The sequence below is a fragment of the Xenopus tropicalis genome, chromosome 9 (assembly GCF_000004195.4).
Source record: "Xenopus tropicalis strain Nigerian chromosome 9, UCB_Xtro_10.0, whole genome shotgun sequence".
In the NCBI taxonomy this organism is placed as follows: Eukaryota; Metazoa; Chordata; class Amphibia; order Anura; family Pipidae; genus Xenopus; species Xenopus tropicalis.
This window is the reverse complement of record NC_030685.2, coordinates 3583298-3606343: the sequence shown is the minus strand read 5'-3', so window position 1 is coordinate 3606343 and position 23046 is coordinate 3583298. Positions and strand designations below refer to the sequence as shown.

Here is a 23046-nt window from a genome sequence, read left to right as displayed (position 1 = left end):
CACATGACACAGTAGTACAATCACACAGCAGGTGCAGCAGGAAGAAGGGGGCAGTGCAGGGAGTTTGGGATGGAGAGGCTGGAACAGCAGCAAAGAGGGGGAAATAGGGAGCTTCATTCTACACTAGTCAGTCCCATTGCATGCTGGGTATTGTAGTTTTACAGTAACCTTGGCAGTAGGCAAACTGTTACAACTACATTACCCAGCATGCATAGGGAGAGGCAGGCCAGGTACACTAGGTGGGAAAAGGGAACATTGGTGAGTTTCCAAACTACAAACCTGCAGAGCCCCCCCCCCCCCCCCAAACTGTTATGTGCAGAGATCCCAATAAACAAGAAGGTTATTGGCACAATTGCTGGATTGGAGTGTTGGTACAGTTTTCCATGTGTTGCTAAGCATCGGGCTCCAGGGAAACGGAGTTAACAGACTGCACCACTTGAAGTATTAGCAAATAAGATTGGGAAATATTGTTTAATGGCTCCAAGAACTAGCCTGAATCCATACCTTGGTGCATTTGTACTGAAAACCTGCCTGAGCTGTAGCCTGTTAGCCCAGTGTGGCAGAAACACCATCAGCCTGGCAACCCTGAAGGGGTTAATATCATGAAAAGCTCAGTTATTCTTACACTTACACAACTATCTGTGAGTTTTCCCTCTGTCCCTAACTCTGCAGTCTGTGAGTTTTCCCTCGGTCCCTAACTCATTCTCCCGCCCTTGTGCTCACTGATCCAATGATTGTTCTCTGCTGCTCTCTGTCCCGCCCACATTCCCCTCCCAGCCAATGAGTGAGTGTCCCAGCTCCTCAGTTCCCTCCCTCACAGCTACAGGCAGCAGAGCAGTGTGGGAAAGAGGTGAGTAAGGGAGCGGGGCTGCACTAATGGTGGCACTAAAGGAGCAGTGTTACCTTGTTGTTCCCAACACATGAGCTGATTCCCAGGGACACTTTGCTACTGAGTCAGTGCAGTTTCTGTGGCAGCTCCAAGCCCAACCCACCCACCATAAGTGAATTCCTCTCCCATTTGGTACCAAGGCCCCCCTGCAGCCTGAGGGGAAGCACTGAGGGGCCCATTCTTGGCAGGAAAGGGAAAGTGTTGATTGGCAGACATTGCATCATTAGAGGGAAGTTTAACAGGGGATTGTGGGATTGGTAGTTCAGCCCATGGCTAGACTAGTTATTCTATTCCCTGCTTGGAATTGTTTTGGGGGATATTGCTGGGAATAATCCCCTATAGAAACGTGTAAGTGCTTAATTCCACTTCCAGGCCCCTCCCTCCCACAAGGAGCCAATGGGAATGTGGGAGGAAGCGAGTGACCCAGTGATGGGGAAGAAGGAAGAAAATGAGGAGCGGAAGGAGAAAATTATGAAAATCACAATGGAGATTATCTATCTGCTGACTGGAGAGGTAAGGGAGGACGAGCCAACTGGGCAACCTGGTCAGCCACCTCGCCCCTGCACCTGCACATCACTTCATATCGCCCCCCTGTGTGTTTTGGCATGCATGCACAGTTTTCGCGTGGGGGGTTGCGATACGAATCGCAATGGAGCACAGACTAGAGAGGAAGGCAGGAGAGGCTCCTGTCTGGAGCCCAACAATCGTTGCGCCCTAGGCAGCTGCCTCTTCTACCTACCCCTAGTTCTGGCCCTGGTCTCTCTGCTGCGTTACACACTCATCATTCTCTCTCCCTCTCAATACATAGCGATACGTCATCCCTAAGAAGAAGAGCCCAACTGTGGGTTTGGGGGCCCTGCATGCCCCTGGCTCCGTCATACAGAAGGAAAATGACAAGAAGATCCTGGAACTCATCTCCAACATCATCCAGCTGCTGACTGGAGAGGTGGGTGCGGCCCCCCAATTCCCCCTTATTGTTTAGTAACAGTATGTATGTATAACTTTATTTATAAACGCTACTTATGTACGCAGCGCTGTACAGTAGAATACATTAATATAAACAGGGGTATTAAAATACATAAATACAAAGTATTACAATAAGCACAAATAAATACAAGATACAGTTGCAATAAGTTAAGAGTCAAAGACACAAGAGGAAGGAGGTCCCTGCCCCGTAGCGCTTACAATCTATCTGGGAGGGTAACTAACAGACACAAATAGGCAAATATAAGTGCTGTGGGTCACAGTGGGTGACATTACAATATAAGTGCCAGTTCCCAGATCAGGTGCTGGGTGAGTGCCCCAAAAGGGAGTCTTTTAGTTTGGTTTTAAAAAGACTGAGGGAGGATTCTCTCCGGAGGAAATCAGGGGGGGAATTCCCAATGTGAGGGGCAGCAGGGCAGAAAGGGTTAAGGAGGGAAACAGCAGTAGTAGTGGGGGGCACAACCAAACGATTGCTCTGCGAGGAACGAAGGAGTCGGCCGGGAACATACGGAGACACAAGGGAAGAGATGTAGTGAGGGGCAGAGGAATTGGGGGAAGGTTAAGAGAAGGAGTTTGTAAGATATTCTTTGTTTAATAGGAAACCACGATAAGGACTTTATAGCAGGGGAAGGGCCTGAACTCTCCTGGATGAATGGAGGAGAATTCTGGCAGCAGTATTTAATATAGTCTGTAGGGGGGAGAGATGGGAGTTAGGAGGCCGGTTAGTAGCAGGTTACAATAGTCAAGTCGGGATAGGATGAGAGCATGCATGAGCAGCCTAGCTGTTGCAGTAGAGAGAAAGGGACGGATTTTGGCATTTTTGCGCAGGAAAAAGTGACAGGTTTTGACAGTGGTGTTAATATGGTCAGAGAAGGAGAGACAGGAGTCAAAGATCACCCCCCAAACAACGCGCTGAATCAACCGGGTTGATGAGGGTGCCATCAATAGAGATAGAAAAGGGGGGGTAGGACCAGGCTTAGGCGGAAAGATCATTAGTTCAGTTTTTGTTAGGTTCAGTTTGAGGTGGCGTTGGTTCATCCAATTAGAGATAGCCAGGAGGCAGTTAGAGATAGCCAGGAGGCAGTTAGAGATTTGGGTCTCAGTTTCGACTGTTAACGAAGGGGTCGAAAAGTAAATTTGGGTATCATCAACATACAGATGATATTTAAAACCAAATGAACGGATAAGATCCCCCAAAGACAGCGTGTAAAGGGAGAACAACAACGGCTCAAGTACAGAGCCTTGGGGTACCCCCACATTAAGTACAGAGCCTTGGGGTACCCCCACATTAAGTACAGAGCCTTGGGGTACCCCCACATTAAGAAGAACTGGAGATGAGGTGTTGTTAGCATAGGAGACAGTGAATGAACGGTTAGAGAGGTAAGAAGAGATCCAGGATGCAGCCTGACTACGGAGACCAATCGAATGCAGAATCTGCATCAGGAGGGAGTGGTCAACCGTATCAAACACAGCCGATAGATCTAGGAGGATTAGTATGGAAAAGTGACCACTGGCTTTGGCAACCTGAAGATCATTCGTAACTCTGCACAACGCTGTCTCAGTAGAGTGCGCAGGCCAAAAGCCAGATTGCAGCGGGTCCAATAAATGATGTGGATTAAGAAAGTTAGTTATACGGGAGAAGACAATGCGCTCTAAGATTTTGGAGGCAAGCGGTAGAAGCGAGACAGGGCGGTAGTTAGAGAGACAGGACGGGTCCAGCGTGGCCTTTTTAAGGATAAGCTTGACACAGGCCTGTTTAAAGGAAGAGGGGAAACTTCCAGAAGTCAGAGAAGAGTTGAAGATGTGAGTAAGAGCCGGAGTGAGTTCAGGAATGCAGTGTTTGAGCAGAGAGGAAGGCATGGGGTCTAGAGAGCAAGTGGTGAGGGGAACAGACAATAGAAGCCGGGAGACTTCGGAGACCAAAAGAGCTCAGACATGCAGAGGGGGGCTGAGGAAGGAGGTGCTGGTTAGTATTAATAGAGGGGGGAATTTGATTGCGGGGGGAACTTTGTTCATGAAGAAATCAGCAACGTCCTGGGGAGAGTGCGTAAAGTGAGGTAATGGGGTCTGTGAGGGACGCAGAAGGGTATTGAATATAGAAAACAGGCGTTTCGGGTTGGATTTATTATTGTTTATAAGGGTGTTATAGTATTCCTGTTTAGCCTTCGACAGGGCAGAGTTGAGGCAGGCCAATAGGAATTTATAATGGATAAAGTCGGCTTGCGTACGGGATTTCCCCACATACGTTCCGCAGACCTCGCACAGGAGCATAGGAATTTGGTTGCACATTCAGCCAGGGGCGTGGGTTTTGCACCCGAGTACGCTTAGTCTGAAGGGGTGCAAATAAGTCAATGGTGGAGGCTAGAATGCTGTTGTACTCACTAACCAGGGTATCAGGGTCAGACATCTCATTAAAGGAGGAGAGACTGGACCTGAAAGAGCGAGCTAAGGCCGGGAGGTCTACGTCACGTGTATTTCGGATTAGTAAAGCGGGGGAAGGAGCAGGTTGGGAAGGAGAGTGAGAGACAGAAAATGTAACCAGGTGATGGTCAGAGAAGGGGACACTGGTAAAATCAGAAAGGGACAGATTTTTAGTAAAGACTAAATCCAGACAGTGGCCTCCTTATGGGTCGGAGCGTTTGTCCCACTGCTGGAGTTCAAAGGAGGAGGTTAGGGGAGAAAACGTGAGGGCCAGGGTTGCGAGAGGTCATCAATGTGGGAGTTGAAATCCCTAAGGACGATTGCAGGGCCGTCAGTAGAGAGGAAAAAGAGAGCCAGGTTTCAAAATCAGAGAGGAAGGGAGCAGGGGAGGAGGCTGACGGGGGCCTGTAAATGACTCCCCCGTACAGAGAGAGGATGGGAGATCTGAAGGGCATGCACCTCAAATGAGTTAAACAAAAAAGCCGGGGGAATAGGAATAGATGCAAACCGGCAACGGGAGGAGAGGAGAATTCCAACTCCCCCACCGTGTCCATTGGTCCGGGGGTGTGGGAGAAAGACAGACCGCCATGAGAGCGCAGCTTCAGTGCCGGTGTCATTCTGCAAGAGCCGGGTTTGTGTTAGTGTGAGGGGATGGGATGATTTAGAGCAGAACAGATCATGGATTAGTGTAGCTTTGTTAGTTACAGAACGGACATTAAGAAGGGCTCAAGGGAACGGGAGGCAGGAGGGGGGGAGAGTGGGAACCTGAATAAGGTTAGAGACAGCAGAGCGACAGGCTTTAGGCATGGGGACAGAAGGGCGAATATAACTAGGTATGGGGCCCGGGGTTTGGAGAGACATCCCCTGCAGCCAGCAACAGTAGGAGAGACATCCCCTGCAGCCAGCAACAGTAGGAGAGACATCCCCTGCAGCCAGCAACAGTAGGAGAGACATCCCCTGCAGCCAGCAACAGTAGGAGAGACATCCCCTGCAGCCAGCAACAGTAGGAGAGACATTCCCTGCAGCCAGCAACAGTAGGAGAGACATCCCCTGCAGCCAGCAACAGTAGGAGAGACATCCCCTGCAGCCAGCAACAGTAGGAGAGACATCCCCTGCAGCCAGCAACAGTAGGAGAGACATTCCCTGCAGCCAGCAAGAGTAGGAGAGACATCCCCTGCAGCGAGCAAGAGTAGGAGAGACATTCCCTGCAGCCAGCAAGAGTAGGAGAGACATCCCCTGCAGCCAGCAAGAGTAGGAGAGACATCCCCTGCAGCCAGCAAGAGTAGGAGAGACATCCCCTGCAGCCAGCAACAGTAGGAGAGACACCCCCTGCAGCCAGTAACAGTAGGAGAGACATTCCCTGCAGCCAGTAACAGTAGGAGAGACATTCCCTGCAGCCAGCAAGAGTAGGAGAGACATCCCCTGCAGCGAGCAAGAGTAGGAGATACATCCCCTGCAGCGAGCAAGAGTAGGAGAGACATCCCCTGCAGCCAGCAACAGTAGGAGAGACATCCCCTGCAGCCAGCAAGAGTAGGAGAGACATTCCTGCAGCCAGCAAGAGTAGGAGAGACATCCCCTGCAGCGAGCAAGAGTAGGAGAGACATCCCCTGCAGCCAGTAACAGTAGGAGAGACATCCCCTGCAGCCAGTAACAGTAGGAGAGACATTCCCTGCAGCCAGCAAGAGTAGGAGAGACATCCCCTGCAGCGAGCAAGAGTAGGAGATACATCCCCTGCAGCGAGCAAGAGTAGGAGAGACATCCCCTGCAGCCAGCAACAGTAGGAGAGACATCCCCTGCAGCCAGCAAGAGTAGGAGAGACATTCCCTGCAGCCAGCAAGAGTAGGAGAGACATCCCCTGCAGCGAGCAAGAGTAGGAGAGACATCCCCTGCAGCCAGTAACAGTAGGAGAGACATCCCCTGCAGCCAGTAACAGTAGGAGAGACATCCCCTGCAGCCAGCAACAGTAGGAGAGACATTCCCTGCAGCCAGCAAGAGTAGGAGAGACATCCCCTGCAGCCAGCAACAGTAGGAGAGACATCCCCTGCAGCCAGCAACAGTAAGAAAAAGAGTGAAGAGATGTGAGCAGAGGATTTAAAATGAGTGCGCCTCTGCGTACAGACAGTAACTGGGGGACAGAGGTGTAAGTAATTATAAAGGATAAGGAGCCGGAGTATGTAGATGGGAGCAGGGAGGAGGATATGTGGATGGAGTATGGACAGGCAACAGGGGGGTTAAAGGAAGAGACTACAGTGTATGATAATCCCTTTCTCTGGCTGGGGGATGACTGTAACATTGTGTGTGCCAGGTTGCCATAAGGTGTGAGGATGTTTCCATCTATTTTTCCTTGGAGGAGTGGGAGTATATAAAAGGAAACAAGGCCCTTTACAGGGAAGGGATAAAGGAGGAGGAGGAGGAGCCCCAGCAGCTCCGCCCACTGGGTGAGTAATGGTTTCTATCATATGCATATCATATATTCATTGGGGGTCAGTGCCCTAAGTTAAACCCACCTACCTGCCCCTTATTGCTTGATTTGGAAGTTATGTACGTTTCTAGGCAAAGTTCTTAACTTATGCAACTGCAGTAAAAACTAATGTTAAAATTTGTTGTGTGTAAAACACTTGACTGTAGTGCTTGTCCTGTAATTCTGTGTAACCCTATTTTGGCCAGTATTTGCCAGTGTCCAGCTAGTGGGTATGGGCACATGTGACTCAAACCAGAAACCACAGAGTTACTCCTGACCACATACAAACCCCATGATGGAGTTACGAGTTCTGTTATTACTATGAGAATCAGACACAGACAGAATGTTGGGGGCAGATAACAGAGTTGATAAAAATGACATATAACAGATATACTCACCCAGAGGCTTCTGCAGGGTCACTTACTTCTGTTCCTCCCATTGGCCAGCAGTCGGCGCCACGTCGGGACAGTCACCCAATAATGGGGCTCATTTTGACCGACCGGAACCTTATTACCCAACAAGCCCCTGAGACAAGGTTCTCAGTATATCAAGTTATTTATTAATCAAACCCAGAGCCGTGTGGGAGCTTCACCAACACAGAACAGCAACTGAAATGTGTCACTAACAGCTTCCAGTGAGTCCCTGAAAGTCTCAGCCATTTATAGATGACAGTTTGCCTTATCCCAACAGTATATAACTGCCCCTTTTACAACTGTCTGTGACTCTGTGGTTATAGCTGAGCAAATAGCAAAGTGCATGTAGGTTCTTAGCCAATCAGCACTGTCAGGCCCTTGGGATGTTACAAGATGGCATATTAGGCTTATATTTTATACTTCACATATACAGCATATTTGTATACTTTCATCTCCTAACTCCCCTGCCTTGGGGTGTCTTTATAGGGGGCACTGGGGGATTTATGTGCCCTTTATACAGAACTTACCCGCCATAAGTGAGTGTTAACCCTATGGCTCCCTATATCTATTTGCTTATTGTCAGGAATAATTAGAGAGGCACCGAATCCAGGATTTGGTTCAGGATTCAGGCAGGATTGGGCTTTTCAGCAGGAATCCAACCTCCTGGCCGAATCCAATCCGACTCTTTAAAATCATGTATTTCCCTGAAAAATATAATGACAAAATACAAGTTATTTCCCTCAGATATATCTCTGATCTCTATCCTTCCCTTTAGCAGCCTGTGAGTATAAAGATGGGAGCGATGTTACAGCACATACGGAAGCAACTTTATGTTGTAATAATGATGGGAATCTCACAAACCCTGATGTTTCTCCAGTGGAACAGCCCCCACCGGCCAATGGGATTAAAGAGGAAGAAGCTTCATGTGGAAGGGAAAACCAATCAAATTGCAGCATTAATCCCCTTACAGAACAGATACAGGGAACAGACACACTTACTCCTATCATGGGGTGCAGCCTGAATAACAGCTCGGCAGAGGATTATATATCCGTTGTTATTATAGAGGAAGAAACTTCATGGGAAGGGGGAAACCAATCAGATTGCAGCATTAATTCCCTTACAGAACAGATACAGGAAACAAATACTCCTATCATGGGGTGCAGCCTGAATATCTTAGAAATGAAGGATAATAATTATGATAAAAATTCCCACCAATCTCCACATAAATCTGAAATAACAAAAAATACATTATGTGGGGAATACAGCTGCAATGAGAGTCATGAACATTTTAATTCTAATGGAGACTTTGATAAACATCTGAGAACCCACACAGGGGAGAAACCTTTTTCTTGTTCAGAATGTTGGAAATGTTTTTCAAGCAAATTTCATCTTGATCGGCATCACAGGACTCACACGGGGGAGAAACCATTTTCTTGTTCTGAATGTGGGAAATGTTTTTCAAGCAAATTTCATCTTGATCGGCATCACAGGACTCACACGGGGGAGAAACCATTTTCTTGTTCTGAATGTGGGAAATGTTTTTCAGACCATTCCCACCTTAAAAGTCATCAGAGAACCCACACAGGGGAGAAACTATTTTCATGTTCTGAGTGTGAGAAATGTTTCTCGGACCAATCCAACCTTAAAACTCATAAGAGAATCCACACAGGGGAGAAACCATTTTCATGTTCTGCATGTGGGAAATGTTTTTCAGACCAATCCCACTTTAGAACTCATCAGAGAACCCACACAGGGGAGAAACTATTTTCATGTTCTGAGTGTGGGAAATGTTTCTCGGACCAATCCGACCTGAAAATTCATTATAGAACCCACACAAGGGTGAAACCATTTTCTTGTTCTGAATGTGGGAAATGTTTTTCAGACCAATCCCACCTTAAAACTCATCAGAGAACCCACACAGGGGAAAAACCATTTTCATGTTCTGTATGTGGGAAATGTTTTTACTGTCAATCTAACCTTAATCGGCATCAAAGGACTCACACAGGAGAGAAGCCATTTTCATGTTCTGAATGTTGGAAATCTTTTTCAGACCAATCACTCCTTAAAATTCATTATAGAACCCACACAAGGGTTAAACCATTTTCTTGTTCTGAATGTGGGAAATGTTTTTCAGACCAATCCCACCTTAAAACTCATCAGAGAATCCACACAGGGGAGAAACCATTTTCATGTTCTAAATGTGGGAAATCTTTTTCCTGTCGATCTAGCCTTAATCGGCATCAAAGGACCCACACAGAGGAGAAACCATTTTCATGTTCTGAATCTGAGAAATCTTTTTCAGACCAATCACTCCTTAAAATTCTTCATACAACCCACACAGGGGAGAAACCATTTTCATGTTCTGAGTGTGGGAAATGTTTCTCAGACCAATCCCACCTTAAAACTCATCAGAGAATCCACACAGGGGAGAAACCATTTTCATGTTCTGAATGTGGGAAATCTTTTTCCTGTCGATCTAGCCTTAATCGGCATCAAAGGACTCACACAGAGGAGAAACCATTTTCATGTTCTGAATGTGAGAAATCTTTTTCAGACCAATCACTCCTTAAAATTCATCATACAACCCACACAGGGGAGAAACCATTTTCATGTTCTGAGTGTGGGAAATATTTCTCAGACCAATCCCACCTTAAAACTCATCAGAGAATCCACACAGGGGAGAAACCATTTTCATGTTCTGAATGTGGGAAATCTTTTTCCTGTCGATCTAGCCTTAATCGGCATCAAAGGACTCATACAGAGGAGAAATCATTTTCATGTTCTGAATGTGAGAAATCTTTTTCAGACCAATCACTCCTTAAAATTCATCATACAACCCACACAGGGGGAGAAACCATTTTCTTGTGTTGAATGTGGAAAATGATTTGTAAAGCAATCTGACCTTGATTATCATAAAAGGACCCACACAAGGGAGAAACCATTCTCATATTCTGAATGTGGGAAATCTTTTTCCTGTCGATCTAGCCTTAATCGGCATCAAAGGACTCACACAGAGGAGAAACCATTCTCATGTTCTGAATGTGGGAAATGTTTTTCAAAGCGATCTGAGCTTGATCGTCATAAATATACTCACACAGAAGAGAAACCATTTTCTTGTTTTAAATGAGGAAAATGATTTGCATTGAACTGTAGTCTAAAAATACTTTCACAATGATGAAAACTGTAAACTTGTGGGGGATCAGAGTGTTGGCAGGGTTATTACTGTTTGCATGTTATAATTATTTTACCTTTACACCCAGTTATATAAAGTTGATATTTGCTACAAACTGTGTGTGATTATTTCCCTAGTGGGAATCCCCTGGAGGCTCTGCGCTAAATCCCAGTTTCACTATTTGCAAGGGGGACCCCATTACCTGTTTAAACAAGTATACAGCCCAACAGGAGTGAGTGTGCCAAGAAAGGGTTACACTCGTTATACAAAGGAAGCATCAGGCAAACATTCTCTTTCAAGCAGATTCCATCTTAATATATGTTTCAGTATTTACAGAGAGGAACACATTTGTGCCCCATAAAATATTTCCTTAAGAGAATCCTAAAGACTCCTGATGGGCACTGGGCAATTCTGAGACTGGGGGGGCACCAAAGCAGAATGCACCATAAGTACCTTCCCCCGGCACTGGCTCTGCATTGGGAACTGAGGAGCCCTCTGGGATATATCTCCCCCTCCCCCCAACAGATAATATTCTGGGTTTTATTGAACAAGAAGGGACATATTCCAAGGGGTACGAGCCCCCCAGGGTATCACTTGGGCAGATGCTGTTCCCTAATGCTCACACAGTAGGTAACATAATGGGGATATACCCAGCTGGGAATGACTTGCCGGGTACATAGTTACATAGGGTTGAAAAAAGACCCCCTACCCAACATCCCCCGGCAGGGCATTCCCCAACCCCCTCACTGCCCTCACCGTGAGGAACCCCCAACCCAGCATCCCCCGGCAGGGCATTCCCCAACCCCCTCACTGCCCTCACCATGAGGAACCACCTACCCAACACCCCCCGGCAGGGCATTCCCCAACCCCCTCACTGCCCTCACCGTGAGGAACCCCCAACCCAACATCCCCCGGCAGGGCATTCCCCAACCCCCTCACTGCCCTCACCGTGAGGAACCCCCAACCCAGCATCCCCCGGCAGGGCATTCCCCAACCCCCTCACTGCCCTCACCATGAGGAACCCCCTACCCAACACCCCCCGGCAGGGCGTTCCCCAACCCCCTCACTGCCCTCACCTAAAGGGGGGGGGGCTCTGGTACGTTGATTGTTTTTGTTTATCTGCCTATAATTCCCTCTAATGTACTTGTACAGAGTAATCATGTCCCCTCGCAAGCGCCTCTTTTCCAGAGAAAACAACCCCAACCCTGACAGTCTCACCTCATAGCTTAACCCTTCCATCCCCTTTACCAGTTTAGTTGCAGTCTCTGCACTCTCTCCAGCTCATTAATATCCTTCTTAAGGACTGGAGCCCAAAACTGCCCCCCATACTCACTGTTACTGCCCCCCATACTCAGGGTGAGGCCTTACCAGGGACCTATAAAGGGGCAAAATTATGTTTCATCCCTTGAGTCAATGCCCTGTTTATACAAGACAGCACTTTATTTGCTTTAGTAGCCACAGACTGACACTGCCTGGAATTAGACAACTTGTTATCTACAAAAACCCCCAGATCCTTCCCCATTAAGGATCCCCCAACTCACTCCCATTCAGTAGATAGTTTGCGTTTATATTATTTCTACCAAAGTGCATAACTTTGCACTTGTCCACATTGAACCTCATTTCCCAGTTTGCTGCCCAGTTTTCCAATTTAGTCAAATCGCTCTGCAAAGCGGCACACCCTGCATGGAACTTATAGTTTTGCACAATTTAGTGTCGTCAGCAAAAATAGAAACAGTACTGTCTATGCCCCCCTCCAGGTCATTAATAAACAAGTTAAAGAGCAAAGGCCCAAGGACTGACCCCTGCGGTACCCACTAACCACACTGGCCCAATTAGAAAATGTTCCATTTCCCCCCACTCTGTGTAATCTATCCTTCAGCCAGTTCTCTATCCAATTACAAATATTATGTTCTAGGCCAATATTCCTTAATTTGATCATTAACCTTCTGTGAGGTACTGTATCAAACGCTTTAGCAAAGTCCAAGTAGATCCCATCCACTGCCATTCCAGCATCAAGGTTCCTACTCACCTCCTCATAAAAGGCGACTAAATTAGTCTGGCAAGATCTTTTACCCATTACATTACATTAACATTTATTTATAAAGCGCCAACATATTCCGCAGCGCTGTACAATAAGTGGGTTACATACATTGGACATACAGAGTAACATATAAAGCAATCAATAACCGATACAAGAGGTGAAGAGGGCCCTGCCCAAAAGAGCTTACAATATACCCATAAACCCATGTGGCACAAACTAATAGTATTGTGAACTGCAATGCATTCAAGTACCCTATCCCTTATTACCCCTTCCAAAAGCTTTCCTACTACTGATGTCAGACTAACAGGCCTATAGTTTTCAGGCTGAGAACGGGATCTCTTTTTAAATAACGGCACCACATTAGCAATCCGCCAGTCTCTCGGCACCATGCCAGACCTCAATGAATCCTGAGAAATGAAGTGAAGAGGCTTGGCAATCACAGCGCTCAGCTCATTTAATACCCTGGGATGAATCCCATCCGGCCCTGGACCTTTGTTTCCCTTTACATGTTCAAGTCTCTGTTGAATTCCCCCCCGAGTGACCCATGCGCCAGTAGCTAAATTACTAGAACTGGGCATATTACAAGGGAAGCCTTCATTATCTGGCTCCTCAGATGTATAGACAGATGGGAAATAAGAGTTCAAACTGCTTTTTCCCCGTTTTCATCAACCAACTTACCCCCCCGTGATAATAAGGTTCCCACCCCTTCTTGCTTCATTTTTTTACTACTCACATAATTAAAAAAATAATTTTGGATTCTTTTTACTCCTAGCTGCAATATCCCTTTCCATCTGCCATATTGCTGCTTTATTTGCCCCCTTGTACCTGATGAAAGCCCCAGCTGCCCCAGCTAACTTGAATGCTTTAATAGCAGGTTTTTTCTTACCAACCCCGACACTAACACTTTTATTCAGCCATAAAGGTTTTGCTTTGCGATGCCTCTCCTTGCTTACAAGGGGAATATACTGACCTGTATACCTGCAAAGCAACATTTTAAAGAGGTTCCATTTTCCCCAAAGGGACCATGTTGTGATCACTGTTCCCCAAATGCCCCCGCCCACACAAGTGTTAGAGATGAGTTCAGTGTTATTAGATATTACGAGGTCCAAAATAGAGTCATTCCTAGTAGGTTCTTGAACCGCCTGAACCGCCCTGCCTATCTATCACACCTATTACAGGAGCTGCCTGACCTGTCTGGGCCTACCTACACCCAGGTTCCACAATATCTCCCCACCTGCTTGTTCAGGGGGAAAGCTTTCAACAAAATGGCTCCCAGCCTCATGGCTGCTCAGCCTTTTATACTACCCCACAGTGCCACCTTATGGCCAAACTGTGGTACTGCAACAGGGCATGCTATGACCCAGGAAAAGGGACCTACTTCCCATTACATTAAGGACCCTTTACAGCCGTCCCAATAACTAGGGGACTGCCAGTGAGAAAGGGCACAATTTACAAGTTCCCTACAAAAGCTTTAAACCATTTTCATGAAAATATCCCAGATAATATGTTTATGCATTACTTACTTACTGACAGATATTATACTTACGTAGTTACGTTGGGCTGAAAAAAGACCAAAGACCATCAAGATAAACCCTTCCAAGCAAACTCAGCCCCCACACAGCCCCATACTGTCACGGTCTCCCTGAGGGGGGCGCTATGGGGCACCAGGAAGTTGGGAGCCTACAGACTGGATAACCATAAATGGCAGAACCACTGATATCACTGTGCGAGGGTTTAATGAAGGCAAATAACAGGAATAGGGGCAGAATCAAATATAAACAGAATATACAGCCCAGAATTAGTAGAAACCAGCAGGCAGATAATGAGGAGGGAGGAGCAAGGGGAGGAGCCAGCGTAATACAAGAAGAGAGTGACAGGGGAATCGGTCAGGGCCGGCCCTAAGTGCCTCCAGTGGCTCAGGGGGCAAATGCCCAGTCAGAAACACACAAACCTGCGAAAATCCTGACTATCGAATTGTTCCTGTGATATTTTGAAAACGTTGCGAAAGAAAAGAAAGGATTTCAAGGAAAGGGAAGGGCTGTTTGAACTACAACTCCCAGCAGCCCCAAGGCACCCTGAGAGTTCTAGTTTAGGGAGGAAGTGCAGCAGCGAATGGCAGCCCCCACATCACATGACACAGTAGTACAATCACACAGCAGGTGCAGCAGGAAGAAGGGGGCAGTGCAGGGAGTTTGGGATGGAGAGGCTGGAACAGCAGCAAAGAGGGGGAAATAGGGAGCTTCATTCTACACTAGTCAGTCCCATTGCATGCTGGGTATTGTAGTTTTACAGTAACCTTGGCAGTAGGCAAACTGTTACACTACATTACCCAGCATGCATAGGGAGAGGCAGGCCAGGTACACTAGGTGGGAAAAGGGAACATTGGTGAGTTTCCAAACTACAAACCTGCAGAGCCCCCCCCCCCAAACTGTTATGTGCAGAGATCCCAATAAACAAGAAGGTTATTGGCACAATTGTTCCATTGAGGGGCTGTCTGTTACAGATTTTTATGTGTTGCTAAGCATCGGGCTCCAGGGCAACAGAGTTAACAGACTGCACCACTTAAAGTATTAGCACACAAGACTGGGAAATATTGTTTAATGGCTCCAAGAACTAGCCTGAATCCATACCTTGGTGCATTTGTACTGAAAACCTGCCTGAGCTGTAGCCTGTTAGCCCAGTGTGGCAGAAACACCATCAGCCTGGCAACCCTGAAGGGGTTAATATCATGAAAAGCTCAGTTATTCCTACACTTACACAACTATCTGTGAGTTTTCCCTCTGTCCCTAACTCTGCAGTCTGTGAGTTTTCCCTCTGTCCCTAACTCTGCAGTCTGTGAGTTTTCCCTCTGTCCCTAACTCATTCTCCCGCCCTTGTGCTCACTGACCCAATCATTCTTCTCCGCCGCTCTCTGTCCCGCCCACATTCCCCTCCCAGCCAATGAGTGAGTGTCCCAGCTCCTCAGTTCCCTCCCTCACAGCTACAGGCAGCAGAGCAGTGTGGGAAAGAGGTGAGTAAGGGAGCGGGGCTGCACTAATGGTGGCACTAAAGGAGCAGTGTTACCTTGTTGTTCCCAACACATGAGCTGATTCCCAGGGACACTTTGCTACTGAGTCAGTGCAGTTTCTGTGGCAGCTCCAAGCCCAACCCACCCACCATAAGTGAATTCCTCTCCCATTTGGTACCAAGGCCCCCCTGCAGCCTGAGGGGAAGCACTGAGGGGCCCATTCTTGGCAGGAAAGGGAAAGTGTTGATTGGCAGACATTGCATCATTAGAGGGAAGTTTAACAGGGGATTGTGGGATTGGTAGTTCAGCCCATGGTTAGACTAGTTATTCTTTTTTTTTTTTTTATAACTTATATTTTTATTAAAGTTTAGTACAAAACAGCAGAAGATATTGGCAGTTTTATACATTATAGTAATACACATAAATGCAAGTAGAATACGGTTTGTATATTTCTGTGTATGAACATTCTTATGATTTGTATCTTTTTTTCCCCTTTTTAGCTTGATAATAACATGAATCCATCCCATAAGGGGCCGAGTTCCCTAGAGGTGAGTAGTAGGGGATAATGTGGGGAATTGTGTTTGTAAGAAAGAATCATTTTCTGTAGAAATTAAAAATAATGAATCCACTTATTTAACTTAAGACTCAGTTCCGTATAATGTAACCCTGTGCCGAGTCAGAGGTACCGGGCTGGGGGGGTTTGTTTGTTGGGGTGTCTTTTCCCTTGGGGGGCAGTTCCCATAGGGACCAGACTTGGAGACATTTGGGCAGTTTGTCTTGTAAGTGAGCAATTCTACATTCAAATTCCTTATTGCTGTTTATTTTATGGTAGATTTCTGCCCAGCCGGGGATAGTGGGTGTTTTCCACTTACGGTGCCCATACACGGGCCCATTGTAGCTGCCGATATGGGGCCCTTGGACTGATTCAGCGGGTTATCGGCCCGTGTAGGGGCAGAACCAGAAGGCCTGAAATTGGGCAGGTTAGAAAATTCAGTCAGATTGGGGACCGTATTGGCTCGTTGATGTGGTCCCCGAACCATCTGCCCCATTGCCGCCAATATAATTCGATCGTTTGGCCCCAGGGCCAAATGATGAAATTATTTATTTCTTTTTTTAATTTGGAAGTTTTTATTGATTTTTATAATAGAAAAAAGAGAACAATCAACATATTTGTCATACATTTAAACAGCTTTTCTTCAAAATTGATAACATATTGGCTTTGTGCTTTTTTTTTGTGGTTATTTCTTGTTGCTCTCAGGCTATGGTTGATTGAGTAGAGAGGGTGATAGGGTAAGTGGGGTAGAAGTGGAAGGATGGGGGTTAGTGGGGTAGAAGTGGAAGGATTGGGGTTAGTGGGGTAGAAGTGGAAGGATTGGGGTTAGTGGGGTAGAAGTGGAAAGATTGGGGTTAGTGGGGTAGAAGTGGAAAGATTGGGGTTAGTGGGGTAGAAGTGGAAGGATGGGGTTAGTGGGGTAGAAGTGGAAGGATGGGGGTTAGTGGGGTAGAAGTGGAAGGATGGGGTTAGTGGGGTAGAAGTGGAAAGATTGGGGTTAGTGGGGTAGAAGTGGAAAGATTGGGGTTAGTGGGGTAGAAGTGGAAGGATTGGGGTTAGTGGGGTAGAAGTGGAAGGATGGGGTTAGTGGGGTAGAAGTGGAAAGATTGGGATTAGTGGGGTAGAAGTGGAAGGATGGGGGTTACTGGGGTAGAAGTGGAAGGATTGGGATTAGTGGGGTAGAAGTGGAAGGATGGGGTTAGTGGGGTAGAAGTGGAAGGATGGGGTTAGTGGGGTAGAAGTGGAAGGATTGGGGTTAGTGGGGTAGAAGTGGAAGGATGGGGTTAGTGGGGTAGAAGTGGAAGGATGGGGTTAGTGGGGTAGAAGTGGAAGGATTGGGGTTAGTGGGGTAGAAGTGGAAGGATGGGGTTAGTGGGGTAGAAGTGGAAGGATTGGTAGAAGTGGAAGGATGGGGTTAGTGGGGTAGAAGTGGAAGGATGTGGTTAGTGGGGTAGAAGTGGAAGGATTGGGGTTAGTGGGGTAGAAGTGGAAGGATTGGGGTTAGTGGGGTAGAAGTGGAAGGATGGGGTTAGTGGGGTAGAAGTGGAAGGATTGGTAGAAGTGGAAGGATGGGGTTAGTGGGGTAGAAGTGGAAGGATGGGGTTAGTGGGGTAGAAGTGGAAGGATGGGGTTAGTGGGGTAGAAGTGGAAGGATGGGGTTAGTGGGGTAGAAGTGGAAGGATGGGGTTAGTGGGGTAGAAGTGGAAGGATTGGGGTTAGTGGGGTAGAAGTGGAAGGATGGGGGTTACTGGGGTAGAAGTGGAAGGATGGGGTTACTGGGGAAAGGGGTAACGGGGTAGAGGGAGGGTTAAAAGTTACCGGTTCTCAGTTGGTTTCTATGCGGGGCTTTCTGCCTGCCGGCTCTCCAGGTACTGGGCCCATGGATACCACTCCAGAATTATTATTTTTTTACCTACACGCTCCCCGATATTGCCCACCTGTAGGTGGGGATATCGGGTGAAGATCCTCTCGCTTGGCGATCTCGTCAGTCGAGCGAATCTCAACGTGTATGGAGCACCTTTAGATGCTATCGCTATCTTTACTATGGTCGAGACATGATTGGCTAACTCCTGCTGTGACTTGGTAAGTCCTTCAGTTGGTTTGCCCAATAGAAATGCAGTCATTTCTTTAGTGATCGTGTCATGAAAATGGTTTGTCAGTAGATTTTGGGTTTCATCTCAGAGAGGCTGGATGCGTGGGCACAACCAGAGTATATGGGGCAGCTCCCCTAAGGCGCCTTTGCATCTCCAGCAATGCCGGGGGTTGTTGGGGGACAGTTTGTGTATCCTGGTGGGACTGAGGCACCAAAACATCAGTATTTTGTATATATTTTCCCTCTGCTTTGTGCAAGTGACAATATATTTGGCATTATCCCAGATCCAATCCCAGTCTTCCCTTCGGATTTCCGCTCCCATGGCGGCTTCCAATGTACTGGTGTTTGTATCCTTGAGTGATAAATGGCTCATTGATGAGCTTCTATATATCTGAGACCAGTCCCCTCTGTGGGAGGCCATTGTAGGCTTTACGTTCAATCCCTGGAGGTTGGTTGGTTTTGAAGAACCTGGCAAATGGCTCCAGGAAGTGTCTAAGTTGGAAATACATTTACCAGTGTAGATGCAGCTCTAGAAATGTTTGTTGGAGGGCTACAAAATCTAATGGGGATGTGAGGGCCGGGTCCATTGTGTCCCGAGGGTAAACATTGCCTTCTAGTTTACTGATATGAAAATCAGAACGAGGCTGAAGCGATGGGTTCCCTAGTAGGGCAGTTAGCAGTGAATATAGACTAGTTATTCTATTCCCTGCTTGTAATTGTTTTGGGGGATATTGCTGGGAATAATCCCCTATAGAAATGTGTAAGTGCTTAATTCCACTTCCAGGCCCCTCCCTCCCACAAGGAGCCAATGGGAATGTGGGAGGAAGCGAGTGACCCAGTGATGGGGAAGAAGGATAAAAATGAGGAGCGGAAGGAGAGAATCCTGAATCTCACACTGGAGATTATCTATCTGCTGACTGGAGAGGTGAGGGGGGCACTGTGAGTGGCACAGTGAGAAGAGACTGTCTGTCTGTACAAAGGGGGTCTCTCTGCTGCGTTACACACTCATCATTCTCTCTCCCTCTCAATACATAGGGCTACGTCATCCCTAAGAAGAAGAGCCCAACTGTGGGTTTGGGGGCCCTGCATGCCCCTGGCTCCGTCATACAGAAGGAAAATGACAAGAAGATCCTGGAACTCATCTCCAACATCATCCAGCTGCTGACTGGAGAGGTGGGTGCGGCCCCCCAATCCCCCCTTATTGTTTAGTAACAGTGTATGATAATCCCTTTCTCTGGCTGGGGGATGACTGTAACATTGTGTGTGCCAGGTTGCCATAAGGTGTGAGGATGTTTCCATCTATTTTTCCTTGGAGGAGTGGGAGTATATAAAAGGAAACAAGGCCCTTTACAGGGAAGAGATAAAGGAGGAGGAGGAGCCCCAGCAGCTCCGCCCACTGGGTGAGTAATGGTTTCTATCATATACAGAGCATAGAATGCAGGATATCAGGCCGTTTAAGAGGCACATGGAAAGTCAGTAGTAACATATATTTAGTCATGTCTCTTCTGTGCCCGACTTAAATAAACAACTAGCAGGGAGGTACATTTATTTAGCACAAAGGGTTAAACTTGGTGCAACTGCTGGGGGGAGGAGCTATAGAGGGGCCTGTAGGACACTGACTGATAAGCAGCTGCAATAGATGTTTATGGAAGGGGACTTTAGGGTCCCAGTGATGTTGGGGGGGGGGGGGGATCCTGATACAAACAGCTGCCGTTACTCTATAATAATCAGTTCATATAAATAGTTCCATTAATTAATGTGCTGTGAGAGATGTAATGAATAAGATCATTGTTTGGTGTGGTTTTCCACTAGTGTTAAAGGAGAAGCAAATGCTAATAAAGAGTTAATCCCAAGCTGCAGGCATACCTTCCTTTCTCTCAGTAGCATACAGCATATTTGTATACTTTCATCTCCTAACTCCCCTGCCTTGGGGTGTCTTTATAGGGGGCACTGGGGGATTTATGTGCCCTTTATACAGAACTTACCCGCCATAAGTGAGTGTTAACCCTATGGCTCCCTATATCTATTTGCTTATTGTCAGGAATAATTAGAGAGGCACCGAATCCAGGATTTGGTTCAGGATTCAGGCAGGATTGGGCTTTTCAGCAGGAATCCAACCTCCTGGCCGAACCCAATCCGACTCCTTAAAATCACGTGACTTTTTGTCACATAAACACAGAAGCGTAAAACCCCCCGTTCTCTTTGAACCTTCCTTATTCTATTTTACATGTGGAAATTAGGATTCAGTATTCGGCCGAATCTTTCATGAAATGATTTCCCTAAAACAAATAATGACAAAATCCAAGTTATTTCCCTCAGATATATCTCTGATCTCTATCCTTCCCTTTAGCAGCCTGTGAGTATAAAGATGGGAGCGATGTTACAGCACATACGGAAGCAACTTTATGTTGTAATAATGATGGGAATCTCACAAACCCTGATGTTTCTCCAGCGGAACAGCCCCCACCGGCCAATGGGATTAAAGAGGAGGCGGCTTCATGGGAAGGGAGAAACCAATCAGATTGCAGCATTAATCCCCTTACAGAACAGATACAAGGAACAGACACACCTACTCCTATCATGGGGTGCAGCCTGAATAACAGCTCGGCAGAGGATTATATATCCGTTGTTATTAAAGAGGAGGAACCTTCATGGGAAGGGGGAAACCAATCAGATTGCAGCATTAATCTCCTTACAGAACAGATACAGGGAACAGACACACCTACTCCTATCATTCAGGCTCCACCCCATAACAGCTCGGCAGAGGATTATATATCCGTTGTTATTAAAGAGGAAGAACCTTCATGGGAAGGGGGAAACCAATCAGATTGCAGCATTAATCCCCTTACAGAACAGATACAGGGAACAAATACTCCTATCATGGGGTGCAGCCTGAATACCTTACAATTGAAGGATAATAATTATAATGAAAATTCCCACCAATCTCCACATAAATCTGAAATAACAAAATTTATATCATGTGGGAAATACAGCTGCAATGAGAGTCATAAACCTATTAGTTATAATGGAGACTTTAATAAACATTGGAGAACCCACACAGGGGAGAAACCTTTTTCTTGTTCAGAATGTGGGAAATGTTTTTCAAGCAAATCTAAACTTGATAGTCATCTAAGGACTCACACAGGGGAGAAACCATTTTCTTGTTCTGAATGTCGGAAATGTTTTTCAAACAAATCTCAACTTGATCGGCATCAAAGGACTCACACAGGGGAGAAACCATATTCTTGTTCTGAATGTGGAAAATGTTTTTCAGGCCAATCACTCCTTAAAATTCATTATAGAATCCATACAGGGGAGAAACCATTTTCTTGTTCAGAATGTGGGAAATATTTTTCAAACAAATCTAAACTTGATTGTCATCTAAGGACTCACACAGGGGAGAAACCATTTCCTTGTTCTGTATGTGGGAAATGTTTTAATTGTCAATCTAACCTTAATCGGCATCAAAGGACTCACACAGGGGAGAAATCATTTTCATGTTCTGAGTGTGGGAAATGTTTTTCAGACCAATCCGACCTGAAAATTCATTATAGAACCCACACAGGGGTGAAACCATTTTCTTGTTCTGAATGTGAGAAATGTTTTTCAGACCAATCCCACCTTAAAACTCATCAGAGAACCCATACAGGGAAGAAACAATTTTCATGTTCTGAGTGTGGGAAATGTTTCTCAGACCAATCCCAACTTAAAACTCATCAGAGAACCCACACAGGGGAGAAACCATTTTCATGTTCTGTGTGTGGGAAATGTTTTTACTGTCAATCTAACTTTATTCGGCATCAAAGGACTCACACAGGGGAGAAACCATTTTCTTGTTCTGAATGTGGGAAATGTTTTTCAGAGCAATCACTCCTTAAAATTCATCATACAACCCACACAGGGGAGAAACCATTTTCTTGTGTTGAATGTGGGAAATCTTTTTCCTGTCGATCTAGCCTTAATCGGCATCATAGAACTCACACAGGGGAGAAACCATTTTCATGTTCTGAGTGTGGGAAATGTTTTTCACAGCAATATGACCTGAAAATTCATTCTAGAACCCACGCATTGGCGAAAATTTTTTCTTGTTCTGAATGTGGGAAATGTTTTTCAAAGCGATCTGAGTTTGATTGTCATAAATATATTCACACAGTGGAGAAACCATTAAACATACTTTCACAATGACGTAAAACGTAAACTTGGATCATTGAACTCTTTCCCGTTTCTCTCTCTCTGACACCATCCAGCCCAGCTACAGACTGGGGAGGAACCCGATTGGCTGGATGCCCCATTGCACTGTTGGGAGAGAGGAGGTGCCTAGGTTTGGAGTAAAAAATCCGGGTCCGACCCAGCAGCTTATAAAGGGGCCGGAGTTGAGACAGAGAGACCAACCAGTAAGCAGTGAGTGTGTAAAGGCTGAAGGGAACTCTGCTGAGTGCCAGCCTGTAAAGAGAGATCCGCTACACTGCTGTTAGATGCCTTTACTCCCTGCGGATCCCCCGTGAGTGACCCATATGAGGATAAAGGTATAGAGTCTCCGTGTGTGGCCCCTGGGGGAGGGCAGGTGTTTCTCGGGGCTACATGGGAGCAACTGCCTATTCCAAAGGGAGAGGTACTTTGGGGCAGGTAGCGCTACCTGGGGGAACTCTGGGGAAGGGACTGAACTGGGAAAGGGTATTTCCTCCAGGAGGGGAGTGTGGGACTGAGCCCCCAGAGAGACTGAGCCAGTAGTGGCTAAACCCATCCCGGTTTCCCAAAGCAGGGTTATTACTGTTTGCCTGTTATAATTATTTTACCTTTACACCCAGTTATATAAAGTTGATATTTGCTACAAACTGTGTGTGATTATTTCCCTAGGGGGAATCCCCTGGAGGCTCTGCGCTAAATCCCACTTCCCAGTACCTTTCACTATTTGCAAGGGGGACCCCATTACCTGTTTAAACAAGTATACAGCCCGACAGGAGTGAGTGTGTGTAATATTCAATATCAGAGTTGCTCCTGGACTTATGAGCC

The 23046-nt window shown here is 46.5% G+C and overlaps 1 protein-coding gene and 1 pseudogene across 2 annotated transcripts in view; both read left to right on the top strand.

The window, feature by feature from the left end:
* h2ac14 (H2A clustered histone 14) overlaps positions 1 to 23046 on the top strand; it is a 1193713-nt gene that overhangs the window by 645970 nt on the left and 524697 nt on the right.
* Positions 1286 to 22868, top strand: LOC100490687 (annotated as a pseudogene). Its single transcript, XR_004220459.1, has 9 exons — positions 1286 to 1402; positions 1698 to 1835; positions 6600 to 6732; positions 7947 to 10292; positions 15889 to 15936; positions 18911 to 18958; positions 19069 to 19206; positions 19304 to 19433; positions 20387 to 22868. The product of XR_004220459.1 is annotated as an oocyte zinc finger protein XlCOF7.1-like (transcript).